The sequence below is a fragment of the Pocillopora damicornis genome, chromosome 1, assembly GCF_964200805.1.
Source record: "Pocillopora damicornis chromosome 1, jaPocDami1.2, whole genome shotgun sequence".
In the NCBI taxonomy this organism is placed as follows: Eukaryota; Metazoa; Cnidaria; class Anthozoa; order Scleractinia; family Pocilloporidae; genus Pocillopora; species Pocillopora damicornis.
The window spans coordinates 20,787,878-20,806,842 of NC_142670.1; the positions used below are offsets into that span (position 1 = coordinate 20,787,878).

The following is an 18,965-nucleotide window of genomic DNA, read 5'->3' on the forward strand; positions in this document are numbered from 1 at the left end:
GACTGTTGTTGGTAAAAAAGTTATAAGAAAAAGTGTGTATTAGCAGTATTAGCATCACAAACATGACTATCATCGTTGCATTCATCAATATCTGTGAACACAATGGATTTGCAAAGAGCGGGCGTGAAAATCATCACGTTACTTCTCGATCATAACCTCAGTTACGAAGACAATACTTGTTATGGAAAGCTGCTTTGCTCGATATCAAGTATCGCTGTTCTAATCTACATTGGCAAGACTGTTTATTTATAATGAATCCTTCCTTACAGATGCAATTATGCGAACCATTAGTGTTCACATATATGGCTATCATCGTTGCATTCATCAATATCTATGAAAACAATCAATTTGCAAAGGGTAACTGACCAGAGAAAAAAATGTTAACCAGTTTGTTGGATAACAAGACAATTGTTTGTGATGATCAATTATTCTCCTTTTTTCAAAATCTAATCTAATTTTGCCTTGGCATGACTCTCCTTTTCCAGTGTATCCTTCCTTACAGGTGCAGCTATAGGAGCCATTAGTGTTTGTACAATTCGCATTTAGGTCACAATCATGGCTTCCATTGCTGCATTCGTCGATATCTAGAAGCATAAGTGATGTAAGAGAGGTAGCCCAATTGAAATATGAGAGTGGTGCGTGAAAACAGACCTCTAAAATGCGGGCTAATACCCATGGGCGATAGTTTATGTGCAAAGCTGCATGTTTTAAATAGTGTAGGCCACTCTTATTCACCTTGACATGAGTGTCCATCTCCAGTGTATCCTTCCTTACATGAGCAATGATACGAACCATTAGCGTTGGAACAATTCGCATTAGCATCACAAGTATGGCTTTTATCGTTACATTCATCGACATCTGTTGACACAAATTATTTACGAGAAAAACCTCAATATAGAGGAAAACCTGTTTAGATTCTGAGTCACTAAGATCGTACCTAATGCCAAAACTTGTTTAGAATTATCTGTTGTACCTTGACATGACTGTCCATCCCCAGTGTATCCTTCGTTACAAGTGCATTTATGAGAACCATTAGTATTGATACAGTTTGCATTAACATCTCTCAAATAGCTTTATCATTGATATTTATTTATAAGTGCATCTTAATCGAAAAAAAACTCTTTAGATTCCGCGCCGCAAAGCCATTAGCTAAGGTGGACATGACTGCATCTTTGCACTCATCGACATCTGGGAACACAAAATGTTTAAGAGAGGAATCTTAAAAGAGACAAAAACCTGTTTAGATTCTGAGCCATCAAGGTATTAGCTAATGTGAAAATGGACTCATACGGCAAAGTATTAAAATAATAACGCAAACATATCTATCATTGGCTTCTTTTTTTTTCTAACTTTCTACCTATGGGGTCCCCAAAGGTAACTAAAAATTCCTAGTGAGAAGCGTTTTATGTTGCTATGTGACATCACGCTGGCAATGATGAGCTGACGTCAACAAAAACCAAATTTAATGCGTTAACCCCCTCCACCTTCATGATCGAAACTTACCCCTTTCGCAAAATTCTCCAGTAAAGCCAGCGGAACACAGACAGCGGAAAGTTTTGGCTGTAAAACCATATTGACATTTGCCATTGTTTAAACAAGGATTTGACCGGCAGGAGTCCTAGATCGGTAAAATAAGAAAACAAGATGAACTAAAGACAGATCAGTCTAATAATGAAATAGGTTGAGAATGGTCTAACTGATTACGAATTAAAGAATATGAAAATGAAGGAATAAAAATAAATGAACAGAAATCTTAGAGCAAAACAGAATGGGAATGACAACCTACCTTTGTTTCGCTGTATACGTACATCGCTTTAGGTTTCAATCTTTTATTATCCGTTGAGTTATTTAGTTCACATACATATGTGTCATCGTTGTCTTCACTTGGTCCAAAGTTGTAAGAGACACAATCATGGTTAAGGAAACACCGCGTCTCACAAAAGTCGACTTTGTTAGAATAAATCGTTGTAATCGTGTGACCTTCAAGAGCCTTTTCGTTTATTTTACGTACGAACTGAATGATGCGACATGTTTCTGCAAAGACCATGAAAAGTCATGAGGTAAAATAGTATTGGCTTGAAATAGCCAGTGTCAAAGCGACAACGATGACATACTTCTCTCTAGCCAGAATTAGAAATCGTTACTATTCAAGTATTAGGAAACACGACGGAATGCTTGGGGCTATTTACGTCATTTATGTGGTACCGCAAGTAACAGTGTGTCAGTTGTAAGGTTTGATTTTTCACGGAAACCAGGTGTAATTTCTGCACAATCACATCATGTCTAGACCTTCAAAATTACTGATAACGAAAAGCGATGAGAGTGCCTCACCTTCTGGCTTAGCAGAAGCCAAAGCGACCGCAGTGCAAATGACATGGAGCAATGGAATTAGAATCATTTTTAGAATGTCTTGTAAAATAGTACGCTCGTGGAAATGATAAGGGGTTATTCAAACAACCTCTACTTTAAATGTCTTGATTGGAAACAGATATTCGCGACTTCACTGAATAAGAAACCTTGTGCTTGCAGTTTCCAGTCATCAATCATTTCAACTGATGCACTACATCGAAGTTATCCTGCACAGTCATAAATAATTTATCTCGAAAGTTTGCTCTCTTTGGTTTTTGAGAGTTACGGTTTATTAAGTTTATTAAACACCAAAAAGTTGTTAAAGCTGGAATTTTAATTGATTTTGATTCATTACCATATTGGTGTATATAATTTTAAGCAGAAGATTTTCAAGAAACGAAGTATTAAAATAAGTTATGTAAAGTTTTAGAGTAATATAGCCTTGGAAGTTATCAAAGTTCGTTGATATTTTATTTTTAATAAAGTTAATATCGCAACCAATCGTCATGGTAAAAGATTAACGAATCGGTAAGTAACCATGCTAAGATTTCCTATACAATGAACTGAATAGAAGAGATCACTATGCGGGATCTCTCCAAGAGTTAGAGGTAGTTATTTTCGCAATACGCTTCACAGAAGTACGATCAATCCCTATTTCTGCTATATTTGAATGTTGATCATCTATTCATTTTTGACCTGTTTCGTTTTTTCTCCTTTGGTGGTTAATTTTTGTCTTTGTTTTTTTTTCTTTGTACCCAAATATTATAATTATTTTCGAATCAAAACATGTTTGCAAATAAAGTTTTAAAATGATCCTTTGTGGTCTTTTCATCACCACCTCCTCGTTAGTGATGGCAGCATTGTTGGGTACATTGCGTTTATGAGCACGTTTCTGCGTGAGAGATTCCAGCTGCCTATTACAAAACAAAGGCTTATTCCTCAAAGTCTCCACGGTTTCTAAGTGTTACACCTAACAAAGCAATCCTTTAGAAATAGAAAGCTTTATCTCCATTGTTATGAAATTCTGAGTACAAAAGTCAGTGATAAACATTTCTTTAAGCTTTATCGAAGCGTCCTGTTTTTCCTGATCAGCCATCTTAAGTTTATTCTTTCCTTTTACCTGTTATCAACATGTTCCTTTAAACTTCTCTCATGTAATTTTTCCAAGATAAAATTTGTTCCATAATACTCCTGCAGAATCTACTGATTACACAGCAGCTTACAAAACTCAGTGAAAAATACTTATAAATTCCACAGAAGTGTCTCTTTAAAAAACGTGGACTGTATTCCTTTTTAAAGGCAATGGTATTCGTAAAAAGATGTAAAATTGTAGTTTAAGAATTTGCTGGGTGCGCGACGGTGGTCAAAAATAATTATAAACAAAGAGTGTAAACCTTTCCCTTTAGGCCTTTGCGTAATTGTTGTCGAAAAAAAGCCAAAGTCTGAATCATTTCAACTGAGAACATGACTACCATTTATGCTACTCATCAATAATTCAGCACTGAAATTGTTTTTTTCTATTTGAGACTGAGTTTGTAATCATCGGCAGGAAAAAGTGGGTACATTTATTTCATTTCATACCTACATACTTTGTAAGAATGTAGTCAATTTAAAACCGCACATGTTCAGAGTGGGAGGTTTGATAATACATGCCGTGCATTGCTAGAAGAAATGGAAATTATCTGATTTCATTTATATTTTACACCCAATTCAATTATTCATAGACAAGCGTTCTCACAAAAGAGAAGTTAATCGATATGCGATTTGAAGAGCTTTCCTGCCTTGGGTAAATAAATTTTATCACGGTAAATGATCTCTGAAATAAAAATAAGTCAATATTTTCACAATAGGCTACAAAGAAGAGATTATGGTTTATCTTTAAAAATGTTTTCAGATCATATTTTTCTCCTTTTTTTAAATTTATTTCCTTTTCTGATTTTCCTCAAGTATTTTCAAGTGTACCCATTTCTTCTAATTATATTAGATTTATATGAAATTTCATGGGCATTGGGCATGCTTTAATTTTTGTTTGTAAAACATTCCGTTTTTTTGTCAAAATCTAATTATGCAGTGATGGTTATGCAAGACCCCTCACGGATTTCTCGCACGTACGTTAGGCTCTTCACCTCGAATCTCGGGGGTTTTTAACTTTTTCATTTCGTGTTACTTTCCTGACTTTTGTTTTAAATATTCCCCCATCTGGAATTTTTTCTTTTTCTTACAAAATAGAAAATTTAAAGTGCTATTTAAGGAAACATTTTCATGATTGTTAGTTGATTCTCATTTATTATTAAACAAGGGAAGTTCTTTTGTAGTTAAACATTCGGAGTTTTGAGAACTAGGTCTAATACAAGCTCCATGTCTGTGATAATATCTTTAGAAAACTGATTCTGCATGATCTTACATATTTCCAAATTAATCATGGCCTCGTTCCGGCCATAATTAGTAAACATAATATTTGCAATGAAATGTTTTAATAAGATATGGAGGCAAAATATCTTCAGAAGTATTAATGATTAAGAGCCAGATAAAAATTCTGCAGACATACAGATTGTGCCTTAGATGTGGACAACTTACAATTCATTAAGATTAAAGCAGTTGCTCTGGGTAACATTTGCCCAACGTATTCTGCTACACTATTGTTTCATTAAACTAAACCTTTAGCTAAATATTCAGTATTTACTACTTACAAGAATTACCATGGGGGAAACTCTTCTGCACGATTCTGTTGATAACATTGATTAACTCGTCTTTATTGTTTGCCTTAAATCTAGTAATTGAGCTGAAATCCTCAAAAAAATACAAGTTTTAGATATGATTGACCCAAAAACAGTAAAAAAAGTAAAAAAAACTATAAACTATCGACGCAAATTATATTGTGTACACACCTCGACATCTACAGCAACGCATTAACCAACATAATCAAAGATTGACTGCCTGAATTTTGAAATTCTCCTCATTGGGAAATTGAGACCGAAGTTAACACTTAAATGGACTCCGTTCGTGGTAAAGTTTTTACGTAACGTTACGTGCAAACACTTCATCGCTCTATTTTTATATCTTTTCTTCTTCTTGATATGATTATTTAATGATTGTTTCACTTTTTCTATTGTGTTCATACAATGTATATTTAGTTTTTTGTACTGACTTTAAAATGACAGTTTTTACTGTGACACCGGTTCGAATTTGAAATAAATACTCTCATCGCAATGGAATTACGCCTGGAAATTTTAGGAAATAATCAGCAAGAAAATTTTATCAGGGATATTCCCAAACTCTAGGTGGCGAATATTTGGTTAAGGAATGCGTGTTGACCCATAATTTAAACTAATAAGTTTATTACGATTTGATGAAATTTAAGGTTCCGCAACAGCGCATGTAACAGGCTGGGAACAACCGATAAATTTGTTTCAAAGCCTAATTTGCACAAGTCTATCCAGTGATGGTCAAATTCTCAAAATACTGAAACACAAGAGAGCCTTATTTACCCAGCCTTCTCCTTCTTTAATTGTGCCACAATGGTTGAACGTCGAAATGCAAAACTTACACATTTGCTCTTGGATAGATGGTGTTTGTTAACCGGTTGCGTTCAGGAAGGGAGAGGAGAGCGCCCCTGATAACTAATATAATGTGCTATAATTATATCACTACGGATTAAGACAGTCATTTGAGAAGTATAATCATGTGCTCTCCGCCATTTTGGACTCTAACAACCTGGATTGCTGTTTAGTAAAGCTAACTCTACTCTTTAGACGATGATCTACAATGGCAAGTTTAAAGTGGGGCCGCTCTTCCATCTTTCTGAGGAATTTTTCTTTTCAATCTATTTATCTTTGATTAGATCCTTCTGAGTTGACGTTATTGAGTCTTTATCAATGACTGAGATCAAATTACGATACCACCTCATTCCTTCCTACCCCTCTTCACTTAGTCTCTGTTTTTTTTGGATCTGTCTGTGGTTGATCCTAGCATAATTATCAGTCAGTGACACAATAGCGTTGGTTGCAGGATGTTCGTGGCGTTAGTTGGTAAACATAGAAAGATCCACAGTTTCTCACTTTAATATAAACTGGATGTTTACAACAGTCTGTACGACCCCGAAAGCAAACCGTCCTGCTGACCTTTCCATCAGCTACTGTTGGATGATAACCATCTAGCCAACCCGTAGAGTCAGTGCCACATTTTTGTAAGGTACACATTTGGTTGGCATCTTCGTCCCTGCATCTCCTTTGAAACGAAACCAGTCCGCACTGAGGTCGTTGTCGCAAGATTCTCTTCCCTGGGGTGTGTCGTAGGTGGTTTTCCTTGTTCCACTGGTCAGAAGTGAGTAACTTATACATTCTAAATAGTTATGGAAAAGAAAAAAACTATTAAGCAAAACTAAAGCTCTTCATCATCACAATTTATAACTTTTATGCTGTCAAACTACTTACCCTCTGGCGTGCAAATGGTTTTTCCGTCGCCTTGGTAACCATCTTTACAAACACAGTTGTACGATCCAACCGTATTTAAACAGTTTGCCGATTCGTTGAGACACTCATGAATTCCATGAGTGCACTCGTCAATATCTGTAGCACAAATGTAATAAAGTTGTAACGTAAACAATTAATTCAAAATTATTTCTTTCTGGAGGAGCCGGGATGGCGCAGTACTGAGAGTGCTCGACTCCCAACATTGTGGCCCAGGTTTGTTCTCCAGACCTGGTGTCACGTGTGGGTTGAGTTTGTTGTTGGTTTTCGTCCTTGCTACTCAAATTTGTTCTCCGGGTCCTCTGGTTTTCCTCCCTCAACAAAAACCAACTTTTCAAAGAAGGGCTACTTCCACTACTAAATCCCATAACCATCTTATTATTATTATTGTTATTGTTATTATTTTAAAGAAAGGAACAAAACTGAACATTACCTGCATTCATTCAGGGAGAAATTGAACGAGTGAGTGAGGAAAATTAATGGTTGCATTTATCAGTGAATTAAAAAATGAATGATGATTGATTTAGATTTTACTTTGCAAGTTTATGCTTTACCTTCCGTTTTCATATCGCAGTGAACCAAAAGAGCATAATTAAGTAGATTAAATTTAAACCAGTAGTTGCCGCTGACCGCTTGTTCTCCCTCACTGGCTTTAATTTCTTTACACGATTCAGCGGGAAGCTCCGGAATGGATCCCAGTGAAACTAAAAAATGATAAAAAGATGATTACAGTAACGTTTCTGAAAGAAGAAACTGACAGTTTTGGATGATTCACAGAACTTAAACGAAGAAAAAAGTAGAGGATTTTGATCAGAAAATACAAACAAATAGAGAAACAGATAAATAATGGTAATTGAGCTGAGTGGAGTGCAATTTGGGCTGAAATCATACGCGTGATTTCAAAATTGAATGAGCGCGCAGCGCGAGTTCAATTTGAAATCACAAGTATAATTTCAGACCAAAATTGCACAACACGAGGTTCAATTACCACTTTATTACATCCATTTTGAAATCGCCCAAATACAGGACTTGGTCAGTTCAAATATTTATTACTACAATACTGAGCCAGTTTGGAATTAAAGTCATCCATTTTTTGGGAGGAAAAAATAAGAGTTTTGGAAACAAAAGTTGCAAAATTTGCCGCATGATCCTTCATGTCTTTCATTTTCCTGCAATTTGATCGGTTACTTTAAACAAGCCTCGAAGTCTGATTGGTTGTTTTGTTTTTAGTGTAGCCTCCTCTTCAACTGGAAAAAAGATGCGATTTAAAGCAAAAAATGGTGCAATTCGTGAATAAATCGCACCAATTAGAGCCAATCAGATTACAGGGACCACCAGTGATTTCAAAATGGGTGTAATAAATATATAAATGCATTAGAAATTTTTAAATCTCTAGATAATGATAACGAATAAAACATTCCAGTTGAACAAAACATACTTAAAGATAACTTTTAGGGTCGAGATCAACTTTCTGTTCGAGGATACAAATAACAGTAAAAAATATTGTCCAAAGCTTGCTTTCAGCGATAGCAGAAAGGTCAGCATCTCTCTCTCGAAATGTTTTACTTTCTATCTTTTTCTTACTAATAACAAACCTCTGTTTCTAACTCTTCCATAATAATACCGATCAGAGTCAGGGACGAAGTCTTCAGGTCTGGCTTCCTTAGTGCGGTTATTCATCTCACAGATGTTCTTGGAAACGACGTAGTTGAAGCTTTGACATCTTTCCTCGTCGTTACAGGCCGTAAGACACTCAAATGTGGTAGAGGTCTCAAAATATCTTCAGACGCCATCTGGCCGGCAGCAATGAGTTCTCTCCCTCACTGTTCGTTTCCTGCTAATTGGCTTGTTATTTTCCTTTTCTTGATTAAAGGAATCAATTATTCATTTTATTTTGCTTTAAACTGGGGAAAAATTGCTTGAATGAAAGCATCGTTCTCATTATGATATTGTATTAGCATCCATCATCTACTTATTCACATGTTTTGAGAAAGTGAAATTTCGAGTCTTCGCAGGGAGGCTGAGGTAGTTTATTAGTCCTGGGCTCCTTAGACATGTCGATTTGTTGACACTTTTCTTGCAGACGCAGCTTAAGATTTTTAAACCTTTCTTAGTCTATCTTTACTGTAGTTGATAAAGTAAATTGATTATAAAGTTCTCCAGATTACTTTGTCATGTGCTTTTTTTTTTCAAGACTTAATTGCACAATGTTTAATAGTATTTCTGTTATATTGCTTAGACTGATAAATAGCAATTTTATCCGAAATGAATCAGTCACAGTATGTGAACACGAAAACAAAAGATTGTAGATGGTTAGGATGCTCACAATGTAAACTTCAGCATCCTTGTTTTCTCCTTATTTTTTCGATATTCTCTTACTGGCATTAATTATGACTCCGACATGACGGGGAGAGCTTGCGATGCTTTTCAGAGAGTTTTTCTCGGCTGAAAATCAATAACATTGTTCTTTAACGCGGTGATCATCAGTAACTAGTCATTAAAATTCGTTTCATTAGCAATCTCGAGTACCGCAACACAAACTAGTATATCGGAAGCAAACTCTTCTGTTAACTGCGCCTTCAGCCAATGTTGGACTACTGTCATCCAGTCAACCTGTACCATTGGTAGCACGCCTCATTATGGGTTGAAATTTTGCCGGCATCCCTTGTTCGCGCATTTCCTAACAAACTAATCCAGCCAGGTTCAAAGTAAATTTCGCAATATTTGGTTCCTGTGACGTGCGTGGTTTTCCACGGTTTTGCTCGTCACATCTGAGTAGTTTCGACATTGTACTTGCATTAATTACCAAATGTAAATGGATTGGAATAGAAGCTACCTTTACTTTTAAGAGAATCCATCAATTGAGTGTCAAAAGCAATCCGGGATTCCATTTGTTTTACTTTACTTTTCTCTGAGAATGGTCCAGAAAGGTGTCTCAACTGATCAGATGCAAAAGTAAAACCAGTCATATCTTGGTCGGCCGCGTTTTCTCTCGCTTTCTCTCGCTTTCTTTCGAAGTTTAATTGTTTTTACTTTGGGTTCTTATTGGTATTTTCCTATCTTTTGATTGGCTGTTGTATTTACGTTGGTTGGGGTTTTACGGCATTCAATAGAAAAGCACTCTAATGCTCTATCTTAGTAGTTTTTCTTCATTAGCATCTGAAAAAAATGAATGAAGATGACCGAATTGGAGGAGAACAGTGGAGACGCAGGAGCTGGAAGAGATCTTGATTTTTTATAATACCTCTCCCATGAATATTTTACACACATTTGTGTCCTAAGTGATTGAAGATCAACTTACATGTAGGAAAAATAGGTATGTAACTGGTCTTTCCGTCCCCCATGTAACTCTGGTTAGAAACACAATAGGAGGATCCATCTTTATTTAAACGTGTTGCCAAATCCCTGATGCACTTATGGATATCACTTAGGCTTTTGTCATCTGATGCGATACCGCATTAATGTTATTTGCAATTCCACTAAAAAAAGATCTCTTAAAGATACTTTTCAGCCATCATAAAACTCGGCAAAATTTTGTAAGACAATTTAGCGCTACTCGAAACATTTAATCGTATTTATACCTACATACCTGTCTTTCCAAATCTTCTGTAATATTTTCTAGAAATGTTATTCGTATAAGATCAGCCACAGGAAAAATTGACGGAACTTTTCGATATTACGATGGGAGCCTTTGCTCTGGCAAAAATGTTCCAACTGTACCCTCATTATTATAATTTTTTGTGTCCTTTCTTTTTTTCCCGAATACTTTCTGAAAATTTTTTAAAAACCTAAGGGTACTCTGAAACAGGTGTTTTGATTTTGAAAAAATGGAGCGGTATATCCTTTAAATATCGTGAGAAAGCTCCGATATCTCGTCTGTTTACAAGATAGAGGGGCGTAGTTGGTCTTTTATGAGGGGGGAGGGTTAAGGAAAGGGGTCATTGAAAATGCGGAAATAGTCTTAAATTGGCAACATATCCGAGCTACATCAAACATTCGCGATAAGAGACTTTTGATCTCTTTCTATGGCCTCATATAGACACTTTGAGGCGGGAGGGTGGGGATGGATATATTTTAAACCCCTTCCCTCTAAAATATCAGTTTCTGTAATCCTAAGCCGTCAAGCTCTTTTGATTTATAAAGACAGGGCGTTTACAGCGTTCCTCTTCATAAGGATAAACTCAGCCGAGCGACTCCTCCTGAGGGACATTTTAAACCAAAGAGCATGATCGAAACGGTATTGTAATTTTAGAGCGTACTAAGTGTCTCGTTACGCGAGGAAGATACGTTTCAACAAAAGCAACTGATCCGTTAAATATCTTAATCATTCATTCATTCATTTTTTTTCAGTCATTTAATTAGTTATTCACTTATTTATTTTTCCATTTATTTATTATAACCTTTAAAAGCCAGTAGAAAACACTACTATTGCACAAGCATGACAGAGATTGCTATTTCAATGCTTTCTTATATCTGCTCAAAAAGTTGTAAAATATGACGTCATCAGTAAATGTCAGCAAGAAATTGTGCACGAGAAATCAAAGAAAAGACAATGAAATGCTATCAGTGTTAAGCGTGCAACTTTTTTCAGACAAATATAATTTTATAAAATTATGAAATACCGTAACATCTTGACAAGATCGTTGCAACCTTCAAAGCGCAATCATTAACAGAACAAAAAAAACCAACCATATGTCAGGGACAGACTGCTTACAATGAATAAAGTACAAGCTTACAATGAATAAAGTAAAAAAAAGGGACTTACAATGAATGAACCCTATTCTTCAAAACAATTTATCTTACAGCTCATAAATACGTTCCCTAATACGTACGAAAATCTCAGCATTACATAATTTTAAAGAAAAAAACTCTAATACAGCGCATAGATCTACCTTAAATCTTTAAAAAACGTAAATGCGTAAATGCTACTGACTGTACATAGTTTAGACTCATCCATTAAGCCAACGATGCCATCGGAACTACTTAACTCAAGCGAAAAATCGAAACTGAAGAACCAGTACAGACCAACTATCATAGGCTAAATTATCACACTAAACAACTAATTTACATTCTCGTTCAGTTAAATCTAGTTATTTAACTTGATTAATTCTACTCAAATTCATTGCAAGACTGCAATTCAACTGTCCAAATATTATTAATATCATTTGAATTAACCTGTGAGCTCTTCTTTGTGGAGTTTCCAATGTTTTCGGATAGAAAAATGATACTCATCTTTCTATTGAATCGCTCTTTAATCTGCAGATAAACAAGTAATTTGAAAGCTCTCTTTTTCTAACTCTAATCTAAGGAAAAGAAGGCATACCAATTTAGCGTTTTACACTTGTATAGTAAATTTTTAAGACCTCATTATCTATACCATATTTATTCTTTTAAAATTAAACTTACATGGCCATTTCGCACACAGTGAAGAATGAAAATCAGGAAACCCTTAAAAAACAAAGGAACTCGTTTTCAGTGTCATTTTTTTTTACAGTATGCAATTCAGGTTAGATAAAAGAGAGGTTTTGTTTTCTTTGTTTGTTTTCTTTTTTAGTTTTTGTTTTAAAAGCTTAGAGTACAGTGAAATAAGTTCAATCAATCACACCATATAACCTCTTAAATTACAAGAATGGCAAAAAAGCAGTAGAAAGTATTTTCTCTTTTTTTTTTCTTAGCTTTATCATCTTGTGTCTTATTTTGTAGTTACCGTAGCAGATGTCATCTGATCATAGCAAAACTGTTTGACTGTATCGTAATCTAGACTCTTTAAATGGATAAAAAAGTAGTAGGACTAAAACTCACCTGAGTGGAGTTGAGTATGGTGAAAATGTAAGAGAAAGTTTTGTGTGCAGGCGAAAGGAGTCCAAATAGCCACGTGACACCCAGCAAGGGAGTCATCACGACGCATGTTCTAATGCCAAGTCTGAAGGAGGATGATAATTTGAGATATGGGGATTTATTAATTTGTATCTTTTCTTCAAGGATATTTCTGGTAGTCAGAATTCTCCATGAGGTTAAGGGAATATCATTAAAAAATTGAAAAATGTATCAATATTACCAAATGTCAAATGTAGGAATTTGATAATATTTTGATCTAATATTCGACACAAACTGTCTTTCTTTTAATCGTAATTTTGAAAGTAGTTCATACCGTATTTGCTGAATTTGCTTTCCTCCTCTTAGCTGCATTTTGGTCATCTCCCTTATGACTCGAGTGAGAATCAAAATGTTGATATGAAAGAGGAGAGATGAAAACACTGTTGTATTAAGGTAGGGCTGTTGCATATATTATGTCTGAAACGAGAATCGCAAATGACAATGTCAAAAGAAAAAATATTGGTTCAAATCCGAAACTTACAACTTCAACGATAACCACAAATGTGACAAATATCCAGATCGGATTGTTAGTTGAGGACATCCAACAACTAAAAAGGAGAAGGAAAAAACATCAAAATAGAGCGCAAAAAATTTGAAATACTGGTGGATTTCAGTTTCATAATCTTCCTGACAGGGAAGACGGAGAGTAACATTAGTACTATGAAAGTAACCATACGTAAATAAACATTTAATAGTTTTTTTTCCCAATGTAAGAGGCAAGCTGATAAATCGTGTATTGATCTTGATGTCGCGAGCGATACACGATTGATTAGCTTGACTCTTACATCGTGCGACAAACGATTAAACGTTCCCTTACAAAATGTTCATTGTAAAACAACGATGAACAGCAACAGTTCTATAACAAAAAATATATATGTCAGAAGCTGGCCTAAAAGGATAAAAGGTTATGAGAATCAAAGGAAACAGAGGGCAGACTCACTATGATAATGAAGAGGGGAAAGAAAAGATTCAAAATGTAAAGAAATCAAGTCAAAACCTCAAAAAAAAAAGTATACAAAAGGGTCGAGGGGAGAAAAGAAACTTTAAAATTCTATCTCACTAGTCATCACCGGTGTAGCTCTGTATCCCATCTTTTCCAGCTGCTATGCTTAATGAAATGGCCACCATAAGGACGGGCAAACCTATCACAAATTAAAATTACATAGCGATCCAAATGACACAGTTCGTTAACAAAATAATTCACAACAGCGTAGGAAATACAATTCTACAACTAACATACCCCATGACATGACGTGATAAATATACATCTTATCGCTGATGTTATAAACTTTCACAACAAGCAGGTAAAGATAAATTCCCTCTACCAGCATCCAACAGAAAGCGGCCATCAGGAAATACTGCAGAAGAACTACTGATGTGGTATACACTGCCTGCAAAAGAAAGGAGAGGAAAGACCAGAAAATTCATTTTTCTTGGTTTCACGTTTCGTTCAAGAATGACGTCTTTGAAGGAATTCCACCAATAAAATATAGCCACTCACCATTTTTTCTGTGGCGTTTATTCCAGCGACAAAGATGATTTGTCCAGCTCGAGGGACACACAAAAACTAAGTCGTATTTGAGGTAGTGGTTGTCGAACATCTCTAGTAAAAATGGATATCATGTTTGTGTACAGTGCATAAACCGAAGCAAAACGAAGCCAGGGAGCAAGCTCGAGGAACCAATAGAAACACAATTGAAGAGCAATGATAAGAATTGAGAGCATGAGTCAAGCAAAGGAAGAAAATAAATAGAAACTTAATGCCAAAGCTATTTCGAAAACGTTCCCTGGTTGTTTCGAGAGACTGAAGGAAGATGAATCTAAACACTCTGTGATAGTGCTGTGCTCAACATCTGTTGCACGCATTTGATTCTAAAAATTAGCACGGTTGCGTTTTACTTCAGTCGCTTAGAGTGATCTAATCTATTTATGCACGTACTGGCCGGATTTATTAACATCGTGAAAGTCATGCAAGAAAGCGCAACACCGATTGTTTGGAAGCAGTATACTTACGTGAAAAAAGAATACAGCGTTATGGTCAAAAGTATTCCGACGATGGAAAGGCTTAATCCGACGTACGTGATTATCTCCAGAATAGTAACGTCCTTCTTGGAGAGCTGTGGAAAAAGTGAAAATGGACAATAGAGTTTTCACGGAGCATGACACTTATTTATTGAAAGTAAAGTACCTTAAAAAGAAAAGAAATACCTCCGCGTCGCCTCTGAAGTCAACTAAGGCAGCAAAATGCGTCAAATGATTGCATCTGCAAACTGTGTCTTTTGAGTTGCTCCTCGATGGATCTCCGTAACAACCATTCGCTGAGAATCCGTCGAAACTAAAAAAATTAATATTGCAAATACAAATAATGATTTTGAATAAAAAAAAAAAAAGACCGAATCCTGCTCTTAAAAGTAAAACCTTCCGCATATAGCTCACTTTAATGGAGAACGACCAAAATCACTTAATATTCCTAAACAAATGTACACATACGGGGAAAAAAAATTGTTTAAGGTAAGACAAAACTTTTGGAAATCTGTACAGCAGCTGTTGTACTTTCCTTTTAAAAAAACTGTCCCTATCATTTTCTCTGTTAACACCTTTTAGGTTCCGAGAGGTTATTGCCAAACTCCCCTTTTGGTTATCGAAAAAATCAGTAATCCTTACTATAAATATATCCTGAGACACCGGACTACCACACCCCGAACCGTTCAGCTGATACTTTTCAAATTATCTTAAAGTTTGGACGCAAACAGCAAATCATTACAAATAAAAGTTAAGGTTCATAATTTCACAGTTTTTACCTCTTGCCTAGGCCATTCCAAAACGTGCACTGCTTCTCTCCTTCATCGACCTAAAAAGGGATTGTATTTCTGTTGATTTAAGGCAACCCAACAAAAACGGACTGAAATGCACATTTAGTGTTCTTACTGTTACCTTCAGGTTTCTGAACTTTAAGATGACGTCCTGTCGTAGTTTTTCAGGTTTGGGATCTACAGCCGCGGTCATTATCCTTGTGTTCACATACCTGTAGAGACCATTTTGTGCTAATAACCACCTAGATTTTAACAAAGCAAACATCGAATTTTGATTCACACTTGGTAGAAAAGGAAAATAAGGAAAATAGCTATCAAAGTCACCTTGAATTCTCAGTTTCACTCCCGCCGCCCTGATTGGTTTGTAATAATTCATGAAGATCCTTGTATACGCACCCTATTACCACTGATCCTGATAAATAAACATCAAAACACAAAAACATTTTAAAGCAAAAGAAAATAATTCATATTCTAGAACGTTAAGTCTTATTAAGGGCCTCCACCACTATTTGGTTGCCGCGTTTTTACGTTGCATGATAAAAGAACTTTCATCGAGAGTTTTCGTATTTCACACATTTAGAAAGGCAGATCAAAGAACAGAAGGATTCCTGACTGTTTAAAGTTAAAACAAACCATCTCCGCAAAATTTCCAGAGGGAACATTGATGCTTGCGTGCCATTCATTTTCTTCGAGATAGAAGTCGGTCGCATTCTGGCGGTAACCTTTCCACATACCCAAAACTGTTGCAAGAAGGAGAAAAGCAGATGGCAAATGGTTGCATATTTTAAGTCACAATAATATGTTGCATGTAAGCTAGCTTTTATAGAGGAATCTTGAATATACTCATCAACAAAACAAGTCGTTCTATTTTAATTGACCGGTTAAAAAAGTCGCTATTTTGCAGAGATCATCAAAGTATACGAAAGATTAAGATCGAAATATTTCAAACTATTGAACGGCACAAAATGGTACAAAATGTTGAGCTAGCACGCATCACTTTTCAAAAAATAGATTTACAGCGCGTCTCGTCGGCCAGCATGATAATATCAAAACAAAAGGCAAGAAACCGATGAGTAATTTGCAATGGCCCCTATTCTACCCAAGGACGCCTCTCCACAGCTGTGTGAGTAGGAAAGAAAGTTCCAGATGACTGGAAAGAGGAGGTTATCGTGAAGATCCCAAGGAAATGCATCCTGACGGATTGAAGCAACTGGTAGGAAATTACCTTCTTATCATTGTCAAGCAAAATCATTAAGGGTAAGATCATCATCAAGCGAATATCAGATGGGCAGTGGATCCAGAGCTCAGGAAGGAACAACCAGGGTTCAGGAAAAAAGGGGATGAACCGACCAGATCTTCGCTCTAAGAAACATCATGGAGTAATGCATAGATTGACAGAGACAGCTATGCATGAAATTTGTGGACTTTGAAGGAGTCACGGAGACAGCCTCTGGTACATATTATACATGTTCGTGATCCCGCAGCAAAATGAACGAGTCCGTCTCATTAAGAGCTTCTACGACAATGGAATGAGGCGAGAGTATCAACATAAGAACACCTTTTTGATGATGACCTCGTGCTGCTATCTCACACCCATCAGCATGGGTAAGAGCCTTGTTGAACAGATCGGTCCGAAGATCAACAAAAAGAAGACGGAGGTGATGACAGTGAACGGAAATTAGAGCAAACGGAAAGGATCTTTCAACAACGGACAAATTTACATACCTGGGCAGCACAGATAGACGAGATGGAAAAGAACACAAGGACATCAATAACCGTTTAGGCATGACCAGGAATGCTTTCAGAATACTCAAGAATACACTGAAGTTCCAGCAGTACAGCATCAAGACCAAGGTAAATTTATATCAGAGCTGTATATCAGAGCTGTATCCTATCATAATGCCCTGAATGCTGAAGAATTACAGAAGGTAATCTTTCCAAGTTGTCTGTCCTACATGCCAATAGCTTGAGAGTAAAGATGATAGTTTTTTGGCCAAACACTATCATTTGCGACCAGATACTAGGCCAGTGCCAACAGGACTATATGAGAACCATCTTCCACTGAAGGCAGTGGCGATAAATCGGATTTGTCGCGAGGAAGGAACCTAACTGCATCACACGTGTAGACACCTGAAGGGAAGAGGAACAAAGGCAGACCCAAGAAGTCTTTCATCATACAGTGGTAGGAGAACTGAAAGCCTAGAACAACACATGCAGCGCCATTGCCAATCTGGCCCAGAATAGACAGGAGTGAAGGACCTACGGTGATGCCTTAGATGTCATCCGGCATTAACTAACTAATTCCCTTTTACAATTCATAAAAGTTAGTTGATACTTCAAGCCAGGTAGTAGCTGAACTATTAAATTAGTTGGTCAGTTGGTCTGTAACTTATTAAGAAATTATCTCTAATAATTTGAAGAAATGTCATGTCTTACTCACCCATTTTCTGGCGTGTTATTTTTTTCAAGGGCTCTGCTCTATTTAGGTGATATTGACTGTAATCAAGAACAAATTTTTCGAGGGCAACTGCCACCTTAAAGACGGATTCTTTTCCTCGTTGGAGCTCTTCTATACCAAGTTGGCTAACATGGGACTTTGTGATGTTCTGATATTGATCGGCGAAGTCTTCAAACAAACGTATGACCTCCTGTAATTGCAAATGTCTCAACACTGTAAGCGTGAATTTACGCATCAGTATAATCAGACAAGACGGCCAGGTCTTATAGTACTTCTCCTTCAGAAAAACAAACCTGATTTTTAAACGAAATCGATAAAAGGACGATTCACCGGGCTTACGATCTGTGCATCGGGGCAAATATAGGCTAATCACAGGTAATAGGCCATTTTTTAACTGCCTTTGACCTCTTTTCAAAACGAGAGCTATTGCTCAATCATTCGAGTAAAAATTAGATTAATTTGCATGTGAAAGAAAATTTAAAAACATTTGAAAGGAAGGGCGTCAGGAATCGCTTTCAAAGAGGCCAAAAGTAATTAGGAAATGGGCGATAGGTTAGTGATTCCGTGACTAAGTTTGATAAGTGGTGTTTGGCGGCCGGCGGTTGGCATGACTACTTTGGAGATTGTTGCTTCGTTGAAATTGTTTTGGTTTAGTTGTCAAAAAGGTGCACTGGGAAAGCGTTCCCACTGATATGGCTCTAAAAGCCTGATTTATATACTTTCTATCAACTTTATAAGATAATGAGCGCGTAAAAAGTTTCATAAGCGCTTTGAATGGATGGCATTAATATGTAACAATCTTTGATACAGTCAAATTACCTCGCAGTTTGTCGTTGAAGCAGCAGTAACAACTTCAAATGCAACATCCTTTAATTTGCATAATGTAGCGAGCAAGCTCGAACTAATTTCCAAACCGACCATATCATTACCATATATGGTCATGGCTATGTGCTCTTTTACCGTATTCTAGACGTTGATGTATTGTGAACAGTATCGAGC

General features: G+C 36.4%; 1 long non-coding RNA gene and 1 pseudogene across 2 annotated transcripts; both read right to left on the reverse strand.

The window, feature by feature from the left end:
- Window positions 1-20: 20 nt before the first annotated feature.
- LOC149052701 (uncharacterized) lies at window positions 21-9,440 on the reverse strand (annotated as a pseudogene). Its single transcript, XR_016179536.1, has 10 exons — window positions 9,348-9,440; window positions 8,414-8,588; window positions 7,373-7,522; window positions 6,783-6,917; window positions 6,332-6,690; window positions 1,787-2,034; window positions 1,504-1,618; window positions 736-858; window positions 462-584; window positions 21-91 (listed from the first exon to the last, which is right to left on the reverse strand). The product of XR_016179536.1 is annotated as an uncharacterized LOC149052701 (transcript).
- Window positions 9,441-14,196: 4,756 nt separating this feature from the next.
- Window positions 14,197-15,030, reverse strand: LOC149052702 (uncharacterized). The gene is made up of 3 exons (XR_016186336.1): window positions 14,904-15,030; window positions 14,709-14,812; window positions 14,197-14,298 (listed from the first exon to the last, which is right to left on the reverse strand). It is a non-coding gene; the product is annotated as an uncharacterized LOC149052702 (long non-coding RNA).
- Window positions 15,031-18,965: the final 3,935 nt, after the last annotated feature.